Raw genomic sequence first — 21,012 nt, 5'->3', positions numbered from 1 at the left:
GCAAGTCCGAGGAAGATAAAAATCGACCAAGATGGGAATCAGGGAGAGGAGAACAGGGATGGCCAAGCAGTTAGGATGGGGTCAGTGACTCTTGCAGAAGGTCATTAATTCTACGCCAAGGAAGCTGGCCTTTACTAAGGGGGCAAAGAGACCTTACAGTTGTGAATTAAGCTCCCAAATGTAAGAGCCAAAAGGAACCATCAAGATGATCTAATCTAGTACTTCTCAAACTTTTCCATGAAAACATTCCTAAGGAAGAGGTGAGAACTTCACACCGTATGGAGTCAGGGGTCCTACCTTAAATTGGTCCTCCTCTGAAACAGGTCTTCCTTGCTTCTGCTTGATAAATTATCAAGGGATTTTCCAGTCTACTCCACAGATAACTTAATTTTTTGGTATAAAAATGCTTTCTCCAAAATGGCATAAGATATCCATGTTCCAAAAGAAATTTGGGGTTTACCCTGTGCCTTCAAAGATGCACAGTGCACGACCCTTTCCCCTTACAGTGTATGTGGAGCTCAGCTGGAAGAATGAATCTAGGCTTCTGCTCACAAAGATAAAGTGATGTGCTCAAAGTCACAGTTAGTGAAGGAATCAGAAATGCAATGATATTTCTTGTCCCTCTGTCCAAAACTCTCTTCTGCAATACTACACTATTAACACAGAAAAGAAAGCACCTGATCTGATTGGCACAGGGCACCTCACCCAGCACTGCCCTATGAGCGAGACGCAGACTTCCCCAGCTGGCCCGAAAGACGCCATCTTGACCCACCATGCCAGCCATTGTCTCCCTCGGGGCAGGCTCCGGTGGTGTGAGAGAGATGGCTTAGACGAGGCTTCTTCCAGGGGAACTATCCCCCCACATAGAAATTTCTAGCTTATTCACAAAGGGAGAATAGAACCTCAGACAAATGTCTCCTTTTCCTAGTGGAACTGAGCCGGTGCTAATCAAAGGCTGTCAAGCATGATTTGTAATACCAAGGGCTTCCAGGGAGGCATAAAAAGAAAAATCACAACACCGTGTTTATCTCCCTTTCATTGCTGGTTCTGGCAATAGTATTATAGTCAGGCAGGCTGAGTCAAAACAATTTTCTAAAAATATGGATCAGCTGAGACCATTTAAAGCCTCCTTTTATGGAGTTAACATTAGGACTTTCCCCTTGGGCTGTTTTGTGTATTCTTTCCCAGAGCCTGCTCTTCCAGCAGCATCTAGCCATCCAAAAAACACAATCTTTCTCCTTGCCAAGGAGATTGCAGCCTCCCAAAGGCTGATAAGTGGGTCTGCATTCTTCCCAGGAGCCTGGGCAACTATTCCCAAGGGGCTCCCTCACTGGAGCGGGATGCAGCACGAGCCTCCGTCAGGGTTTCTGTTGGGGAGTAACTGGTTCTGTTGGTGGATCTGGTGCCACCCCTGGGGACTAGCTGCGATTGGGGAGTAACTGGTTCTGTTGGTGGACCTGGTGCCACCCCATAGATGGGGACTAGCTGCGAATCAGTCTGTTTCAATCATTCCAAGGATGAGTTTCTACTTTCCCAAGTTTTATGAAAGGTGACCATTAGGTTCTGGAGGGTGAACTGCAGGCCATGATTTTATGTGGATGTTCAACTTCAGGGGAAAAGAAAATCCACCCCACATCTGTATTAAGTTTTTCACCCAACTCTCATTGAATGGCTACTGGTGACATCGCTAAGGTGACCCTGGAGGAGGTGTGCTTTCTGAGCAGATTCTATTTCCTTTATATTAAAATCAATAAACAAAGGAAATGCAACTGCTTTCAAACAAGCTTTGCAAACAGACTATTTTTAGAATGTGCGGTCGCGAAAGCTGCTGCTTTACAGGAATGGGATATTACTTGAGAAAGGAGCCCAATGGAACAACTACTTCCACAGCTTTTCATGCTGTGCCCCCGGAAGCCCTGGGTGGGGGGTGGGGGGGGAGGTGGGAATCTCCTTAGTGTCTTTACAGCACGCACGCGCACACGGGGAGGGTGGGAAGGGGCCAGGAGCTCTGGAGGGGTGAACAGAAAGGCCCTGGGCTCCACTCTTCCTTCCACGGGGCGAAGCTGCTCTCCCTGCTCTCCGGCTGGGCTTCCATATGATCTTTTATGAGGGGAAGGGTTCAGCTCCTAAATGTTTTTGAAACTACCCTGACCTGTATTATGGACTGAATCATGTCCCCTTTCCCACAACGACTTATGTCCTAGCCCCCAGTACCTCAGAATGTGATCTTATTTGGAAATCGTGTCTCTGTAGATGTAATCAGTTAAAATGAGGTCATAGTGGAGTAGAGCAGCCCCCTAAATCCAATCTCACTGGGGTCCTTCCAAGAAGGCACCGGTCACAGCAGGAAGACAGCCACGTGAAGATGGCTGCGGCCACTGGAGTAGGGCTGCCACGAGCCAGGAACACCCTGGGCCACTGGAAGTGAGGAGGAGGCAAGGAAGGGCTCCTCCCTGGAACCTTCAGGAGGGGCATAGACCAGCCAAAATCTTGATTTCAAATTTCCGGCCTCCAGAACTGCAAGGGAATCAAGTTCCGTTGTTTTCCACCATCCAGGGGGTGGATCCTTTCTTACAGCAGCCCTAGGAAACTAATGTGCCCAGTCAAAAATACTTTCTTGTCTCACTGTTTAATTTATTTTTTTACCCTCTTAGGCAATATGTTGATAAAGGAAAATACATTTAAAAAAAAGAAAGTTTTTTTTCTCAGTTTACTAACCAACTCTGGGCCCTTAATCCCCACCCCCCACTGCATATATCTCTTAAGAAAAATGCCTCCAATTTCTCCAAGCACAATGCTGAGGTTCAAGGAGGGAGACTGCGCTCAGACGCCACACATAACACCCTAAATCTCTGCCTTACCACTGAGTCAGAGAACTCAGGTCAGTCAGGGATCCCCATCTGGAGAAAGCACAATTGATGCATCAGGCACAGTTAACCATGCATGCCTGAGGTCTGAGATGCAAGCTGCGTAATCATAATTGATATTTAAATAGCTTCTTTCTCTGAAGGGCTCAAAGAAATTTACAGACTTTTACTTAATTAATCCTTGCAAGCCATCCAGGAAGAAGGTAAAGAAAGGTCATTCACTTATCCCCCTTTGCTCTGGTTCATCTCAAGTTTGGCCACTTGTAGACCTCTTTATTCCTGTGTTCAGCATTGTCAAGTTTCTCTTCTTCCAGTATATAGACTTTTATTTTGAAGCTGTGTTCATGTTCCCATATAACCTTATTTCTGGCAGCTCCTGGTTGGTAGAAGAATATTATCCCTGTTCCCCCACCCCCACCTCTTTTTTGGAGGGGGGAGTGGCTGCTCAGAAAGACCCAGTCTATTCTGAAATCACCATTTATTTAAAGCCTGTACTCTTGGATTATCTTGAGGCTTAGGAGACTCAGTGCGCATGAGTGTGTGTGTGTGTGTGTGTGTGTGTGGAGAGAGAGAGAGAGAGAGAGCAGTAATAGCCTTGCCAAGTGGCATTACAGTGCCGTTAAGAAGTGTTTTAGGGGTGGAGGCGGGATCTCAGCATCTCAGCAAACACCTCATCACTACACACATCTTTTGTGACTCTTTTGGTCAGTTTCCAGATTGTGTTCCATTGCAACTCCTCCCAGGATTGCCATGGCTAGGAGACATGGACGAAAAATACTCAAGGAAACTGAAGAAGAAAGAACTTTAGCCCCAACCCCTATTTTAAACAGGGCTGTTTCTCCTTTGCCTGTTTTCTTACTGAGCTTCTTAAGTAAGCAATTCTATCTCCTGAGCACCTTCATGGATCTTAGGCAAAGTTTCAAGAAAGATCAGTGGATTTTTTTGAGCTCTTTAGAGAATGAAGTTAGTAAAAAGAAAACAAAAACAAAAGTGCTACGTAACATTGGGTTCTCAGGACTTGACCCGGGAGGCTCTACCTTTAATTTGCCATAATGAGAAATGTTAATATCTATATTTCTCAATTTGCTAAGGGCTAAAGCTCTTCTGTACAGGGTGGAGTAAGACACTTCAATCTTGACTAGCCCATATTTGAGGCAACTCAGCAAAGGGCTACATTTTACCAACCTGGAAGCTTTGTTGATACTAGTTTGCCCTCTTGGATGTTGTGGATTGATGGCCTTTAGCCAAGAGCCACCCGCCTCTAATATAGCGGAGCACCTTCTCCAGTCATTGGACATGTGTGCGGCCAACCCACTCTATGACTCGAAGTCTCTTGTCAAGCCAATAACTAGTGTAAGAATTCCAGTTTTTTAAAACCCTATCACTTCTCAGATGCTATAAAAATTCCAACCAAAGGCGTCAAAGTTTCAACACAAGTGTTTGCAAGCCAAAACAGCTTCACACTCAATCTGCTTTATTCTGCTGCTTATATTAAAATCTGTAACTAACCACATTTCTATACTACTTGCATCCATCTTGTTGAGACAGTTGAGAAATCACAGTCAAAGGTGGTTTCGGTATATTCATTTCTGCTCAAAATGGTCTGAAAGATTCAGAAGAAAAACAGTTTAGCTTCTTTAAGCAGAAGGATGTTAAAACATAAAGTTCTAAATCATCAAGAAATCTATATCATTTAGCATTTATTAGAAGGAAAATGTGGCCATTAAGAAGGAGCCAGAATTAGAAGGGAGGTGCCCAAGTTCTTCCTAAACTCTTATCAAAAACATGTATGTAGGTTTATCTTGATTGGCAGCTAAAGACAGCAAAATTGAGAAGGCAAGGCAGGAATTATTAACTCTTGTTTGTGGAAGGGGGAGAAGCATGGGGTCTTAGAAGGATTGAATTCTATAAAGATCAAGCTGTGGAAAAGAAAGAAATTCATTGAGTCAAAATGTTATGGCTAATATTGCCTAATGCTACCTCTTGCATCTTGGGTAAGATAAATTGCATCATTACCAGCACCCGCAAGGGGTTGGAGGAGCTCTGGTGATCAGAGGATGTTGATTTCCAGGGTTAAAATAAAGAAATACAGATGGGGCGCCTGGGTGGCTCAGTCGTTAAGCGTCTGCCTTCAGCTCAGGTTGTGATCCCAGGGTCCTGGGATCGAGCCCCACATCGGGCTCCCTGCTCGGCGGGAAGCCTGCTTCTCCCTCTCCCACTCCCCCTGCTTGTGTTCCTGCTCTCGCTACCTCTCTGTCAAATAAATAAATAAAATCTTTAAAAAATAAAAATAAAAAAAATAAAGAAATACAGAAACTAACATCTGATCCATGAAAGCAACCCCAAAGTGATGTGGAATTAATAATAGTCAAATTTAAAAAGTAGAATGGCCATAATGTGTACCTCAGCATGATACCTTTTGCTTCAATTGGTATTTTCTCTTCATGTTAACTTGTAAAAAAAAATTGGCCTGAGTTCAATCAAATGTAAATTAAAATTCAGTTTTTCAGTCATACTAGCCACACTTCACATCTTCATTAGTCACACATGGCTGGTGGCAACTGTATTGGATAGCACAGATATAAGACATGTTCATCATTTGCAGACAGTTCTGTTGGACAGCGCTGTTTTAGAAGGAATACCTTTCAGACTACTCTAAGGATGGCTGGCATTAGTAAGACCCTTCTGTATCTTCTGAACACCAAAATGCCTGTCAACATCAACTGTTGGGTCCATCCTAAACTTCTTTCCTTCTCTTTCAATATTATGTCTCAGTTTCACCTATTTCAAGCTTAACTACCAAGGAAATAAACAAGGAACAAATATTATAGAAAAAGGTAATTTAAACATATAAAACGCTGTCCTATAATTAATATATAGAAAACTAAGTTGGATTATTCCTTCGTGGAGCCTATATGACGTTAAGTTCTGGTCTCCCCACTATGTGGAGTGTAACTGCAAAGGTCATAGCAGATACCCTGAGCATTTTATTAATTAATTAATTAATTTTTAAAATTTATTATTATTTTTTAAGATTTTATTTACTTATTTGACAGAGAGAGAGATAGTGAGAGCAGGAACACAAGCAGGAGGAGTGGGAGAGGGAGAAGCAGGCTTCCCGCTGAGCAGGGAGCCCGATGCAGGGCTCGATCCCACCTGGGATCATAACCTGAACCGAAGGCAGATGCTTAATGACTGAGCCACCCAGGTGCCCCCCCCCCTTTTTTTTTTACCCTGAGCATTTTAAATCCAAGAATTATAGAGCCCTCAAAGTCCTCTCAAATATGGGAGATTTTACATCTATTTGGACTTTTAGAGAAGTGCACACAAGTGCTAAAGTCATTTGCGTGAACCCTCTCATACAAGCAAGAGTGAAAGGAGAAACTAGAAAAGAAGAAAACAAATACAGTTTGTTCCTCCTTCTCCTTCAACACTGAGGACTTCACTGTCCTGACTGAAGAAGGGAAATTCATCAGTTTCGTGATCACACAAATAAGGGAGACTGGAGGCAGAAGGGGAACATGACCTCATCCACTCAAGCCGTCAGATTCAGTAAGGTGTGCAGTGGGGGGCATTCTCCATGTGTGCCTGTTCTTTCCGGTCATTATTATTAGACTGGTGCTAAAGCAGAAAGATTAGCAGCATGAAAATCTCAGCTTTTTAGAGACATACCCACATAGCCTTTTTTTCCTGAAATTTTTAAAATTTAGGTTTCTCAATAGTATCATGAGTTCTACTGCCAAATCGTTCTCGTGCTTTTCCTGGGTTGCCAATACTCTGCACCATGAGCCATCAGTCTGATTTCTATCACTTTTATATTGCTGTGAATGGTTAACGAAAATGGTTAGGGTGTGGGGTTAAAGGCTTCAAGGGTAACATGTTTGAACTCCACAGGGCCAATTAGTTTGCTTCCAGCAATCGCCTTCATCCTGTCATCTCAGAAAGAGGAACCACTGGTCACGAGAACCACTGGGAAAATAGGGAAGGATCCAAACATATGCTTTAAAAAAAATCAATCCAAATGATAAGCTGAATGGGAAATGGATTATTTAGATAACAGATTTCTTGGTGATATTATATAAACTTCTGTTGTAGGAGATGGTAGCCACTAGCTAGGCTCATGGAGCTATGGAGCCTGAAATGTGGGCTAGTCTCAACCGAGATATGCTAACAGTGTTAAATACACTTGCATTACGAAGACTTAATATGAAAAAAAAAGTAAAACCTCATTAATAATTTTTATACCGGGCGCCTGGGTCGCTCAGTCGGTTAAGCGACTGCCTTCGGCTCAGGTCATGATCCTGGAGTCCCGGGATCGAGTCCCGCATCGGGCTCCCTGCTCGGCAGGGAGTCTGCTTCTCCCTCTGACCCTCCCCCCTCTCATGTGCTCTCTCTCTCTCTCTCTCTCATTCTCTCTGTCTCAAATAAATAAATAAAATCTTTAAAAAAAAAATTAAAAAAAAATAATTTTTATACCAATTGCATGTTGAAATGGCACTATTTGGATATATTGGACTACAAAAAAAATTATTATTAAAGTTAATTCATGCTTCTTTTTGCTTTTCGAAATAGAGCCCCCAGAAAATTTTAAATGACATATGTGGCCCACATTATATTTCTATTGACGGCACAGACCACGATCACAGGCTCTTTCTGTAATACAAAAGGGCTTAGAAAATGCTGACTCATGAAAAGTGAGTCTAAAACATTATCTGCTCTGAAGGCAAAAGAATCCTCTGGCAACAAAAGCGGATGAGCGGTTGGAATTGGAGTCGGCATCATAAATATCTCCACTACTGAGAGCAACATAAAGGCCTCGCCAGCAGCTGAAGCTACATAATCTAGCAGTATCAAAAAGAAATCAAACACAGATTTCAAAATCCCTGCCTTGTCTTTTGAACTGACTGTGGGAAAGCAGCTCCCACAATCTGCTAGAGGTTAGGGCTGTGAGTCCTGAGGTACTCAGATCCTCACTTTGATTTCTCTTGATCAAAGATGGCACCTCATTACTGAAAAAGAGCCAAAGGCTCCTGGAAGGAATTTCCCCAGCGGGGTATACAATGACCCAGGGAGATAGCATGATAATTTGATAATTACATCCAAGAGTTTTCTGAATAATATCTAAGTCCCCAGATATTGAGAAATAAGGAAAATTAGGGATCAATACATTGTAGGACCTGGGAGAAGCAATGTTTTTCTCAAGTGGCAATTCAAGTCATTCACAGAGCCAGACAAGGAAGGCATTTCCCAGTTTAGAAGAGGGAATATCCAACCAGCTTTCAGCCTCTTCTTTTATTTCCATGTTTCTGTCCTTGCACTCAATAAGCTCTTGTGTTCTATAAATAGGCAGGAAGGGACGTTAATCGGTGTCAGGTTTCTCATCTAAGAAAAATTTTATCTCTGCCCCCTCTCCAATCTTTCCAGGCTTAGAGATGACCATTACTCCCTTGTTACAAAGTCTGTACCTTACTTCATTATAATCAGTGTGATACTGTGCATATACTAGTTGGGTTAAACTTTCATGCCCAGAAGTCGTTAGCCAACATGCTATGAAGAGTGCCCAGGTCAGAGTGAGAGGTAACATCCAATCAGAAAGCCACAGTCTAGAGGTGGTTACAAGCCCTGCCATTATCTATATATCAATCAAGAGCAGAAACATGGCCAATACCAAATAAATATCAACAGTGTGTTTCTATTGGTGAAAGTGATGTTTTGTTAATTAGTTTAATAGATGTAATAACACGATCTCATTAGGTGACATTTCAGATATCCAAAATATGTGCATGAGAAAAAATAAATTAGCTCTGCCCCCAACTGTTGCATGAAGGTACAAGAATCCAGCTCGGCCTGTATCCTGTATCCTGTATCCCTTAGGCCTAATTCTTGCACCTCTTGGAGGAATGGTGCCTGTGGCTTGATTCCTGCTTGGATTTGTGCCAAGCCATCGGTGTAGAAGGATTTCTGATTTCTGATGCCAAGTAGAAAGCCTGGAGTCCCGCTTTGTAAATGCTGTTGTTTCTGTCTCAAGTATACCTTTCCTCTAAGGTAAAGTCAGCGCACCTAGAAATACAGAGAGCTGAGACTTTATAGAGCTTAAGGAACAAAGTATATGGACTGTTTTGTGCCTGCTTTACCAAAGGCTCTTTATTAAACAAGCATGTGATAAAATTTTGTTTGAAATCTACTTATTTTATAATCTGGTAGGCAGGTGATAAGGCAGTGGCTTTTCTCTCACCTACTTAGGACTTCTTAGTTACTACTCTGATCTAACCAAATTAACTTCAGCGCCCCGCATGGCCAAACTGGCTTAGATCAGGTGGCAAATGCCCCATTTTTTCACCTGATGGAGCAAAGAGCCTTCTTTTTAGTCCTTGAGTGCAATCCTTCCTGCTTTGAGGGCATGTGATTCCCCTCTCCATTTTTCATCTGGTCAACTCTGATGTACCCTTCGGGTCTCAGCTTAAATCACTCGTTCCCAAACTGTGCTGTGCATTAGAATCACCCATACAGCCTCTAACCTACCGCACAGCCTGGATCACACCCCACGCAAATTAAATCAGGACCTCTAGAGGTGGGAGCCAGGCATCAGTATTTTTTAACGATTCCCTACATGATTCCATTGAGCAGTCATTTGGGAACCACTGGCTTCGATGTCATTTTTCTTAGCACAGACTTTACTAATCACTGCCACTAAATTTAGGTTCCTGTATAATTTAGTTTCCCGTGTCTTAGAGCTTTCTCGACATTTTCTTATGTTATCATTAGCTGTGCCATTTCTGTTTTGGTGCTGTCTGCCTCCAAGATGGGATGTCCTTCGAGGGCCAACACCTTGACTGGCTTCCTAATCTCAGAATCTGAAGCAGCTAATCCCATGCCTGGTCCATAGGAGATGCTCATTATCTGTTTGTCAATAATGAATAAATCAATGAATTCAATATTTGCCACTTCACTGAAACTGTCTCCCCCAATGAAAACAAACCAACTAACCAAACATTTGAGTGATAGCTGTTATTAGTTTTCTAATAGGTACTTTGGGATGATAGGAGGGAATTGTAATCTGTTTGGGAATAGGATTAATGCAAAGGAACCATAAGAGAAGTGAAAAAGGAAGAATTATAAAAAACAAGGGCTCACATAAAGTGCCAGTGCGTGCAAGGTGACGAGTAACACAGATATATGGACATTTGCTCTCCCAGACTTCTGGGAGTGAATTTGGGCACAGACAGTCAAATTTATGTCATATAGCACAGCCTGCCACCATCCATCCCAACTTTGCTTCCTTTTGCTCAGATTTTTGAATTCTGTTATGAGTTCAAGTCTTCCTGAACTTCATGCAGCATTTGCTGAAATCAGCAGCCTTTTGTTTATGTGACTCAGAAAACTAGATTCACTCATAAAACGTGAAAGAAGTATCTCCATCTTGAAAACTGATTGTCATCTTTATTTAATTTTGATCAAGCCTTTGGGATGTTATTTAAATGATTAGCCTGATGAATCATAGAGCTGTGTTAGCAGAAACAGATTTGTTTATGTGCTCTAAACTATTTATTCTTCTCACATTCGTATTCTTATCTCCCACCCAAATCCCTGACGATGTAAACACTTTTGGGGCTGTCTCTACAAACCACAATTCCTGCATCTGGCCTGAATAGATAACTCCAGAACCCAAATTGGGGGCAGGGGACAATACATGTTCTTGTTAATTTCAACAAGCTGACACAGAAACAAACAGACCAAAAGAAGTTCTCAGGCCCCTTTGCCTCATAACAGAAGCAGGTGCTGCAAATTAAGGTAACGTTCACTGACCATATATCAGAGAGAGAGGATGAATACTTTCTAGGGAGCTCTGGAATGAAAGAAGGCATGTAGTAAAAGTACTAATGGAAGACATGCAAGATTAGTCCGAGCTGCTTGGAGGCAGCAACAGCCCTTTCTCGAAGCTAAATCTGAGTTAATGGGGGGACTCATCTTATTAAAACAAAGGATGGAATTTGTCCAAACTGTTTTTGCAGTGGGTAACATTAAAGAGGCCTCGTGTGTGTGACTGACATTAATTTATTTTTTGGCATTGTCACTGAGCTCCCCGGAGTTCAGGATGACTGGGAAATGGCAATAAGGCATTTGGCACAGTTTTACTCGGCTCCGGCTCAGTCCTGGGTCCTGAAAGGCCGCGGAAACTCTTTCCCAATCAAGGCTTGAGACTGTTAGGTAAAATGTTGTCCAGTGGGTGCCTTTTCTTTCCAATAAACAATACACCATTTGAGGAAGAACTGTGTCAGATGAGTATGAGTGTGTGACTTTTAGTATCCCCTAGGGTGGTTTTTGTCCAGTTAAGATTACTTAGAAGTTATTCTAAAAAAAAATAAATATTCCTGAAGTGTCTCAACCCAATTTGTAAATTTTTTTTAGTCTCTTGAGAAATTTAGCAACTATTAACAATTTCTTTCAACGGATCTTTGGTCAATAACTACTCTCATTTATTAATCAAACTTCTTTTTTTTAAAGATTTTATTTGAGAGAGAGAGAGACAGAGAGAGCACAAGCAGTGGGGAGAGGCAGAGGGAGAAGCAGACTCCCCACTGAGCCCAGAGCCTCACACAGGGCTCGATCCCAGGACCTGGAGATCGTGAGCTGAAGGCAGACACCCAACCATGTGAGCCACCCAGGCACCCCTATTAATCAAACTTCTTAAACATTTTAAAGCACATTTACAAATTTACAATGTTTAATTTCCTTAATTCCTTGAATTGTTTGAGAACAAACTCCACCACATACATAACCAGTTCTTGTAAATATAACAAATGAAACCTTAAACATAGTGAATCTTAACTTATATCAAATGATTCAATATTGTTTATAAACTTAAAACCACAAGCCTGAATAAAATCGTCAATTACCCATTTTTCAATTTAATCACGGGGCTCAATGGAGATACTCAAACACTTAGGATGCCAAACACATTCAGATTTCTTTACACAAAACATTTAATATTGTGGGGTGATTCTCTTCGACATTGTACACTTTTTTTTTTTTTTTTTAAATTTTGAATCTCATGAAGATAACCAAGTCACCTTAAACAATTTTGTGGTCATGCTGACAAGCAGAGAGGTGAGCCCACATTCTCTCCTGGGAGTGACTGAACATCAACTATAGGTTTTAGCCTAGAGGTAAACTCTGGGACTACAAGAGATCCAGGGTAATTTTTCTCTCTACTGTTATCAACATGCCAAGGAAGTTCTGTTTTGATCTTCACCAGGCCAACATGGATCTCAAGACCATGCCTTTCAAACAGCTGAGCTTGTAGCCCAGGTCTCCGGATTAAAGTCATATCTTTACTTAATTTTCCTTTACTGGCAGAATTCGGCAATCCACATTAAGCCCAAAACTAATATTCTTCACTGTTTCCGTTGTATTTATTTGTGGTTATTTGTGTTTCATAGATACTTAATTTCTTCATTGGATTCTACGAATCCTTTCCCTTTTTTAAAAAAAAAAAAGTCTGTACTGGGGGCTCCTGCTTAAGGATCCGACTCTTGATTTCGGCTCAGGTCATGATCTCAGGGTCATGAGATCGAGCCCCTGTTGGGCTCATGCTCTGGGCTTGGAGCCTGCTTAAGAGTCTCTCTCTCTCTCTCCCTCTGCCCTTCTCCCCTCTAAAAAATAATTAAAGAAATAAGAAAATTTTAAAAGTCTGTGCTGACCAAGTAGTTAATGATTTTTCCAGTCTCTCCACTACTGTTATAGATCTTCTGCCTGAGAATTTCTAGGGTAGAATCTGGTTCTTCCAGACCAACTTCCTGAATGCCTCATATGCTAGACATAGCTCAGCATGACGTTCGCCTTGGTGCAGGTGAAGGCATTACTCTCCAGCATGCAAGTTTTCCATTTTCCAGACCTTTAGCTACAAACATCTTCACTAACTTTTCTTGATCCTCCTCAGGTAAGTGCCAAATGGAGCATGGGCCAAGCAGAAATCGAAAACTGGAAGAATTAGGTTGTATCATCAAAACTTTGCTAAGGAAAATGATTCCAAAAAGCTTTAGAAAATATGTGCTTGCAATAGAAAAAAAGATCTGTGTGGCAAATAGTAAATAAATGTCATGAGCTATGAAGGTGATGCTTTTCTAGATAATAAATATTTGTTTAAAAGGGTGTTATACTTTAATATTCACTGATTCATTCACATATATAAATACACAGGACATATAACTTTGCCCATGATTATTAAACTGATTTATGACCTATCAATTTTTTTTCTTCACAAACCATTTTACAAAAGTTGGCTTATTTAATGAGCCATCAAGCCAATTATTAGGGACAGATAAACAGTACTGGATTTCCTTGGAAAGAAACGGGCATTTCCCTTCTGAGATCTCATGAAAGGTGCCAGATGCCTGTCTGGGACACAGTGTCCAGCACTGTGCTTTCCTTCTGCATAATAACCAAGGAGTGAAAATGGATGCCAAAGACTACTTATCTTTGTGCCTGCCATAATATGAAGCAGGATGTTTATACTCAGCTATCTCAAATCCTTTACAAAATATGGTGGAAATTAAGTAAGTAAAAACAACATATATTTACATTATGTGTACATGAACAGACACGTGAAAAGATGCTCAACATCACTCATTATCAGGGAAATGCAAATCAAAAGCACAATGAGATATCACCTACACCTGTCAGCATGGCTAACATCAAAAAGACAAGAAATAACAAGTGTTGGTGAGGGTGTGGAGAAACTTGTGCTCCATCAGGGGGAATGTAAATTGGTGCAGCCACTGTGGAAAACACTATGGAGGTTCCTTGAAAATAGAATATTAAATATTTAAAAATAGAAATACCATATGACCCAGTAATTCCACTGCTGGATATTTACCCAAAGAAAATTAAAACACAAATTCAAAGAGATATATGCACCCCTATGTGTACTGCAGCATGATTTACAATAGTCCAGATACAGAAGCAGCCCAAGTGTCCATCAATAGACAAATGGATAAAGAAGATGTGATGTGTGTGTGTGTGTAATGGAATATTACCCAGTCATAAAAAAGAATGAGAACTTGCCATTTGCACAACACGGATGGACTTAAAGTGTACTATGCTAAATGAAAGAAGTCAGACAGAGAAAGACAAATATCATATGATTTCACTTATATAGGGAATCTAAAAAAGAAAACAAATTAATAAGCAAACAAAAGCAGAAACAGACCCATAAATACAGAGAACAAACTGACGGTTGCCAGAGTTGAGTGGGGTAAGGGGATGGGCAAAACAGGTGAAGGGGAGTGGGAAGTACAGGCTTCCAGCTATGGAATGAACAAGTCACAAGGATGAAAGGCACAGCGTAGGGATACAGTCGATGGTATTGTAATAATGTTGTATGGTGACAGATGGGAGCTACACTGTGGAGAACACAACATAACATATAGGGCTCTTGAATCACTATGTTGTACACCTGAAACTAATGTAACATTGTGTGTCAACTTTACTCAAATAAAAATAAGTAAATAAATAAAAATTAATTATTTAACTAAAAAACCCAATATATATGCAATCCTAGAAATGCCAAAAAAGTATTGAATAAGCTATTCAATTATTCTGAGAAATAGCTGAGTTTTAGGTAAGCTTCTTAATAAGTCAGTTACATAAACTGAGATTGCTATTTTATTTTATTTTATTTTTTATTTTTTATTTTTTTTTAAAGATTTTATTTATTTATTCATGAGAGACAGAGAGAGAGAGGCAGAGGGAGAAGCAGGCTCCCAAGGAGCAGAGAGCCCGATGCAGGACTCGATCCCAGGACCCTGGGACCATGACCCGAGCCGAAGGCAGACGCTTAACCATCTGAGCCACCCAGGCGCCCGAGATTGCTATTTTATTTGTTGGTGGGATAACCTATAGACTAAACTACCCTAATGTAGACAAAACCCTTAGCCCAGACTATCAGACCAGAGGGCCAGGGAATTATTCATAGTAATGAAGATAACTTTTCATCCTCAAATTAAAAACAGTGTTACAAAGTTCCTAGCATAATCACTTTAATTAAGTGTAATTTATTTGATCCTTGTATGAATCTTCCAGTATCACTGCTTGCATATAACCAATTATAAATACCTAGAGACTTTTCAGTTCTCATTACAGGCAAGTAAAATGCTTTAATAAATAATGCATCCTCCCATAATTTGGGTCCATTCTATTTTTGTGATGGTGCCTTCCTATGTTTTGCACCAAATACACAATAAACACTATTCCATACCTTTAACCCAATGATCAGATTGAACTGCTGTGGCTTGAGTTATTGAAAAATAAAAATCAAATTCAAATAGAAGCGGGCCATGAAAAACAACTAGTTGATGCCATCAAATGACATTCTGCCTGCCAACTTCAAAAAAAAAAAAAAGGAAGCAGGTCCAGTTTGGAGCTTCCAGCAGCATGACCAGAAATATAATTTAGAGAAATATTTTTAATAGCAATGGAAGGGATGAGAAGTGTGAGTTATTATTTTTTGATTTGGCTAAATTGGTTGTCTTTAAGAAAATAAGGCCTTCTCCTTTGGCTTGGTCCATCCATACAGAGCAACCTGAATGTTATCACAACAACTAAAGTAGCTGTGTGTTTGTGCACCATCACGGGAAAGTGGCTTAGTGTACTGTAAAATATAAGAAATGCCTGGTCTTAAGGAGCTGACCTTGACAACATCACCTAGATCTACAGGCTAGATTCAGAATTCTAAGTGGGTTTTCTCTTCAAGACATAACTCCCTGGCTCATCTGACCAGACCTCTTGATACTTTACAGTTCAAATTGTGATGCACTGAGATACTCCACATGACCAACAATGATAGGCATTTTTGGTCATCACAGTGTTCTAAGCCTTGATGCACTTTAGAGACTCATATATGTCTCTGGGCCAACCAGTCTTTATTGAGTTAAACATACACAGCTCAACATACACAATAACTCTTCACATTTCTTAAAGTAACCATTAAATTATTTGGATAAAACTTAGAATGGTCTTTGGGTAACAGTAGTTAAAACTGGTACTTGGTTAGGAAAGAGATAATGTGACAAAAACAAAACAAGACAAAATCAATCCAACATTAGTTGTTCTATAACTGACCATGCTCCTTTTGGCCTCAGGCATCTATCTTCTAGAACAAAAATAATTCAATAGTGTTCAATGTTATTCAATAGTATGGCAAGATTTCTAAACCAGGTGCTATAGAGTTTATCAGTCTTTGTTCCAGACACAATAATCCTATGCTGGAGCATGCTCAGCACCAAATGCCAGACAAATGTTTAAAGGGGGAGCTTTTATGAAAGATAAAATTCCTTAAAAAACTATATAGACTGGAAATCACTGTTCAGATATCCACGTACTTTACCTACAACTTTTATGTGCTAAATTTGTACCGATATGAATTGTACATCACATTTTGGGTAACAAGGATATCATCTGAAAAACAAATTTTTTTGCATTTAAAAAAAAAAAAAAGCCACGACACAAAAAAGTCTTTCACAACAGTTCAAAAATCCTGAGGCCAAATTTATTCATTCATTTGGCTTTCAGCGGGCAACTGCTTTGTCCCCCGCAGTATTATGCAAGCTTACTTAAGAATGCAGAAGAGCTCAGAGAGCTGAAAATTCTATTCCCATTGCCATGGTGAAAACCATAGAGTATGAAGGTACCAGGGCCCAGCACAGGTGGGGTGGTCTCCAACATCCCTTTGGGACACCACCACTGAACTTGAAAACAAATATTACAATTTAGAAACAAGCCTTCTGTCTAGAATCTAGAGAACATCCCTTCAAATATCATTTGGGGGAAAAAGATCCTCTTTTCCCCATCGCACCAGCAACAGAGATACAAAACTAACAAAAGACCATCATGAAAAGACAAGAATTCTTCCCATAACTGAAAACATGTATGAATAACATTCACGACAGATGCTTCCCACATCCTAGGGAAGTGCAGCTCCTTTTAGCACAACCTAAACACAAGTATTTTGTACAAAACCACCCAGAGGACACCCCCGCTGAGATAGTCAATCAGCGCACCGTGGCTTTGGGAGGTTTTCCAAAAGCAAAGTCACTGAAGAATGTTAACATTTCATTACTTCCTTCTTTTCTGAGGATTATTGAGTCAGGAAGTCATTGTCCCCTATTAATCTTTGAAGATAGAAAAAAATAATGGCAGGAATCTACAACTTCCTCATAGCACAGCCCAGCTTGGCTTCCAATCAACATTCCATATTTCAAATAAGCATTACATGTTCAACCATAGAATTATAACTAAGTGGTTTATTACAGGGAAACCCTCCCAGTGGGCATCTCTGTTAGAGGGATATTTGACTAAAAGGCTAAATTTCCTTTTCATAATGGTATGTTGACTATCATAAACATATTTCTGCGTGGGCAGCAGGTGTGAGTCATGTGTTTCCTCTCTACCCTAGGGGCGATTAGCTGCTGTAACTAGGAATATACACTTCCACTGTAGTTAGCTAGTGTTTCATCAAAAGGCCACATCTCAGGTGCCCCTACAGATTTGCTTTAGTTGTGTTTATCACCACACTAAACTTAGACGTTGTTATAATTGGTCTACGGCCATACCACCCTAAATGCGCCCGATCTCGTCTGATCTCGGAAGCTAAGCAGCATCGGGCCTGGTTAGTACTTGGATGGAGAAGTTGTTATAATTGGCAACATGGACGTAAGAGGTGAGGGTTTGGGTTAATGAAGTTACTGGTGCTGCAGCTATGTGGATTGGGTAGAATATCGAGACATCTCTAGTCCTCTGTGTTCTTACTAGAAGAGTCTAGTGAGCTGTGTATACGCTCTGAATGCCTTCTGAGACTTGACTCCAGAAGAGTGCTGTATCCCGACATGAGTCATAGGACCCTGGTTGCCAGATGGAATCATCACTCAGGTTAACTTAAGTCCTGACCCTGTAATAGTGTTGCGTTTATCTCAAAGGGACTCTCTCATGTCAGCTGTGGTTGAAACACCTAAAAGGACAGAGAGCTGGGATGCTGATGAGCTTCAGAAAAGACACTATCATTGTTAGGGCCTGATTGTTAATAAGTGTACACATGGAAAAAAGTGTTTTGAGTATGCTTCTATATTCGTATCGGGGTTGTCCGGGAGAAAAGCGATAACCCTCACTTACCTCATTTTATACTGACAAACACTGCGAATTGCTCCTAAAACTCACTTTCTTCTTCTGGGGCACACACTGAAACTCCATTTACTAACCTCTCCTTGCCTGCATGGGAAGTCTTCAATTGCAGCTGAAGTCTGGCCAAGGGAATGTGAGGGTACAGGATGTGTGCCATTTTGTTTCAGGGTTTTAAGAAGTAGATGCAGCACCTCCAGGTTCTTTACCCTCTTCTGTCAGCTGGATATGGACAAGGATGAGGCTCAGGGAATGGTGCCTCCATGGAACGAGCCTGGGTCCTTGAACCATCACGTGGAAGCTGAACAGTAATATTTACTTGGACTGTAACGTGAGCTAGAAATAAACTTTCATTGCCTTTCAAAATTATCCATCTGGGACCTATTTATTACCATAGTCTAGTCTTCCTAACTGAATCAGGAGACCACCAATATTTGCCAAAAGTAACCCTAAATAAGTGTGTATGACCAAACTGATTTAGAATAGTTTGAATACATTTAACCACAAGAGATCAACACACTGTATTTGAATAATATCTGAGAAAAAAGTTGTAGTTGGGAATCAGCAGACACAATCTTTACCAAACAATTCCACAGTTTATTTTTAAATTTTTTTAAAGATTTTTTTTTTTTTATTAGAGAGGGCATGAGTGAGAGAGAGAGAGAGCAAGAGCGCAAGCAGGGTGAAGGGCAGAGGGAGAGAAAGAAGCAGACTCCCCGCTGAGCAGGGACTCCCCCCACCCACCATCCCGAAGACACAGGGCTCGATCCCAGCACCCTGGGATCATAAGGCAGGTGCTTAATGGACTGAGCCCCCCAGGCACCCCTCTACATTTTATATATGACTTGACTGACCACTACTGCTAGATCTTTACAGTGTCTTTCTTTTCTTTTTCTTATTCAAGAATCAAAATAAGCATCATAATGATACGACGATGACCAAAAATAGAAACTGACAATTATTGAGCACTTACTATGTTTCTGGAACTATTCTCATAACGTTATGCATCTAATTCATTTAATCTTTACCACCCCAACAGACAGGTGCCATGATTGTCCCCATTTTATAAAGAAGGAAACTAAAGTACAGGGAGGTTAAGTGTTATATAATTTATAAGGGGCAATCCCTCTCTGCCCATTATAAATTGAACCCATGCAGTCTAGCACCAGTATACAAGCTCTTAACCTCACCACTATATTGACTGTCTATAGAATATCACATAAGATTCAAAGATGAGTAAGAGACTTGACCCTGCCCCAAGGAATTTAGAAAATTAAGTATAATACAAGGTAGTATACATATCCCTAAGGGGAATACAAAATATTGTGGAGTTTCAAAGAAGGGAGAGATAATGTCTAATCAAAAGAAATTCAGAATGTTTTATAAAGGAAAATAGCATCTGCTGTTTAATTCAATTCAACATACGTTTATGGAGCACCATTTTATGCCAACTCTTCGAAGAGTTCCTAGTCAAATAATAACTACACAATGTATCCACACTGACATGCATTCAGGAAAATCTTCTACCATTTAAAGTTAGAAAACAAGATTTGAATACTCACAAAATATGTTTCTATTTAAACTTCAAACCCAGAGCTACTTTTTTTAAAAAGTAGGCATGTCTTAAATGAATTTTTTCTAATGCTACTCTCTTTAATAAATGAACACATGTTTGCATTTGCACCAGTGTACTGAAATCTAACATGTATATTGAGAAGTGCACACTCAAAGATCTGGGTACAACTCAAAGAATTTCCGTAAACTGAATGCCCCATGTAACCTTTATTCAGATCACAAAACTATGTGACTGGCATCCCAGAAGTCTTCCTTCTCCTCCTTTTGAGTCCGCACCTACCCCACGTGTAATCATTATCCTAACTTCTAGCAGACTAGACTGGTTTTGCCTGTCTTTGTACTTATATAAATGGAATCATAAATTATGTGCTCTTCTGCTACAATTTCTTTCACTCAACTTTATGTTTGTGAAATGTTTATGTCATCCCTATTGCTGAGTGTCATTATAATTGTTTCTTGCTATTACTGCATACCAGTCCATGTGTGAATCTATCACAGTATTATCCACTCTCCTGCTGATAGGTATTCAAGAGTTTCCAGTTTTTGTTTGCTACCAAAAAATGCTTCTGAGAAGATTCTCATATACAGCTTTTCATTCACATATCTATATATTGCTGTTTTGAATATACTTGGGACTGGAATTGCTAGAGCAGAGAATATATGGGCATTTCAAAAGGTATTTCCTACCTGGAAATCAAGCTCAGTAAATAATATTATGTGTTAGTAACAGCACACACCAAATCAGAAAGCATTAATAAAATAAGCATTGCTTGTGAGAAGTGTCAACAATTATACATAACTCCAGAGTCGGATTTTATTTTTTTAATTTATTTTATTTTTTAAAGATTTTGTTTTTTTATTTGAGAGAGAGAGAAAACAAGCAGTGGGAGGGGCAGAGAGAGAGAGGGAGAGGGAGAAGCAGACTCCCCGCTGAGCAGGAAACTGGATGCAGGGCTGGATCCCAGGACCCTGAGATCATGTCCTGAGCCAAAGGCAGACATTTAACCAACTGAGCCACCCAGGGGCCCATAGAGTCAGATTCTAGCCACAGCTCAAGAGGAGCCTATCACAGGGACTGTTGCCATTTTCCAAGAAACTGCTCTTAAGATCTCACACCAAGGGCACCTGGGTGGCTCAGTTGGTTAAGCGACTGCCTTCAGCTCAGGTCATGATCCTGGAGTCCCAGGATCGAGTCCCGCATCGGGCTCCCTGCTCAGCAGGGAGTCTGCTTCTCCCTCTGACCCTCCCCCCTCTCATGCTCTCTCTATCTCATTCTCTCAAATAAATAAGTAAAATCTTAAAAAAAAAAAAAAGATCTCACACCCAGCTTTAGGGCATGTGCATTAGAGCATTTAAAAACATCTAAACACATTCTCGGGGGCCATTATGGCTGGAGTAC

The 21,012-nt window shown here is 40.6% G+C and overlaps 1 protein-coding gene and 1 long non-coding RNA gene across 4 annotated transcripts in view; both read right to left on the bottom strand.

Moving 5' to 3' along the window:
* LHFPL6 (LHFPL tetraspan subfamily member 6) overlaps nt 1–21,012 on the bottom strand; it is a 248,022-nt gene that overhangs the window by 50,906 nt on the left and 176,104 nt on the right. The window lies entirely within an intron of this gene.
* Nucleotides 405–2,683, bottom strand: LOC118009487. Its single transcript, XR_004678948.1, has 2 exons — nt 2,215–2,683; nt 405–873 (listed from the first exon to the last, which is right to left on the bottom strand). It is a non-coding gene; the product is annotated as an uncharacterized LOC118009487 (long non-coding RNA).

The sequence above is a fragment of the Mirounga leonina genome, unplaced genomic scaffold (assembly GCF_011800145.1).
Source record: "Mirounga leonina isolate KUSES-001 unplaced genomic scaffold, KU_Mleo_1.0 Mir_127, whole genome shotgun sequence".
NCBI lineage: Eukaryota > Metazoa > Chordata > Mammalia > Carnivora > Phocidae > Mirounga > Mirounga leonina.
The sequence above is the reverse complement of the archived record's forward strand: the minus strand, read 5'-3'. Positions and strand labels throughout refer to the sequence as shown.